Source organism: Elephantulus edwardii, unplaced genomic scaffold, assembly GCF_000299155.1.
Source record: "Elephantulus edwardii isolate Elephantulus edwardi_28Jun2011 unplaced genomic scaffold, EleEdw1.0 scaffold00016, whole genome shotgun sequence".
Classification (NCBI taxonomy): domain Eukaryota; kingdom Metazoa; phylum Chordata; class Mammalia; order Macroscelidea; family Macroscelididae; genus Elephantulus; species Elephantulus edwardii.
The window spans coordinates 6,384,585-6,386,388 of NW_006399766.1; positions in this window are offsets into that span (position 1 = coordinate 6,384,585).

A 1,804-nucleotide genomic window follows, 5' to 3' on the forward strand; every position below is an offset into this window, starting at 1 on the left:
GCTATTATCTGGACAGTTTTGAGAAATAAATTATCCAGAAAAATGACATTAAAGCCAAAATAATCAAAATTGAGGGAGAAAGTATAAAAGCAATTAAATTGATAGATTGGAGATACAGTGACTATTTCTACAGGTACCACCATCTATTCAGGGATTAACTTGGTCAACACAGTATACGGAGCACAGGAGTACAATTATTCTTGGTTCAAACCTTTCCAGGTCCAATTCAGCTACTTAAATTGTTAGCTTCAAATAGATTCCAATTAGCTATATTGCTATGATTCTTTGAAAAAAAATTGGTTTCTCTTGTTCTTATTATTAGGTGTCATTGAGTTGAAGACAACTCATAGTGACTCTATGAATAACAGATCTAAACCCTGTCCTACCCTGTGCCAAATTCATCCTCTTTAACACACTAGATCCCATTGTTGCAGTCACTGTATCAATCCACCTCGTTGAGGGTCTTCCTCTCCTTCATTGTCTCTCTACTTTTCCAAGCATGATATCCCTCTCTGAGGAATAGCCTCTCCTTACAATATGCCCATAATATGTGAGATAGTCACCATACTTGCCTCCAAAGAACACTCTGGCTGTACCTTCTCCAAGACACATGTATTTGTTCTTTAGGCAGTCCATGGGATATTCAATACTCTTCTCCAACATCACAACTGAAAGGTGTCAGCTCTTTTGTCATCTTTATTTTTTCATTGTTCAGCTCTTAGATGCATAACAAGTGATTGAAAACACCGTGGCCTGAATCAGACGCACATTAGTCCTTAAACTAACATCATAGTTCCCAATAATTTGGAGAGGTCCCTGACTGTAGATTTTCCCATTGCGATACACCTCCTTATTTCCTCACTGCTGGTACCAGGGATGTTAATTGTGGATCCAAGTGAGATGAAGTTGTTGGCAGTTTCAATCTTCTCTGTCTATCATGATGTTGCCTATCTGTCCATTGGTGAGAATTTGTGTTTTCTTGATGTTAAAATGCAGTCCATATTGAAGGCTGCAGTGCTTGATTTTCTGCAGCAAATGCTTCAAGTATACCTCACTTTCAGGCAACAAAGTTACATCATCTACCTACACAACCTTGTATGCAATAAGTTTATGATGAGTCTTTCTTCAATCCTGATGTCACATTCTTCTTCACAGAGTCCAGCATCTTGAATACATAGCATACAGATTAAATAGGTATGGAGAAAGGATAAAATCTTGATACAAATCTTAATTTTAAATTTAATTTTAATTTTAAACCATGCAGTGCTCCCTTGCTTTGTTCACATATTATCTTTTTTTTTCAGGTACAATTAAGTTTCTGTGTAGATCACAGCAAACTGCCTGACTCTGAGAAGAATGGGAATCCCAGACACTTGATTATGCTTATGAGAAATGAATACTTGGGACAAAAAGCTGGACAGTGACAAAGTTGATAGAAGGAGAATTGAAACCTTTTAGCTGTGGTGCTGGAGAAGAGTACTGAATATACCATGTACTGCTGGGAGAACAAATAAGTTTGACCTGGAGAGTGTGAAGCCAGGCTATTCCTTGGAGCCAAGGATTCTGAAGCTTCATCTGACATACTTTCGACATGTTGTAAGGCAGGATCAGTCCTTGAAGAGGAACGCCATGCTTGGGATGGTGGAGGAATTCTATGAAGAACCGATCTAACCCTTGTCCTATCCTACTCCATCATCACAATCTGACACGTGCCTGAGCCCATTTATAGTCACCGTATCAGTCTGTTGTGTTGAGGGTCTTCATATCTCCAAATCTCTCTCTCTCTCTCTCTCTCTCTCTCTCT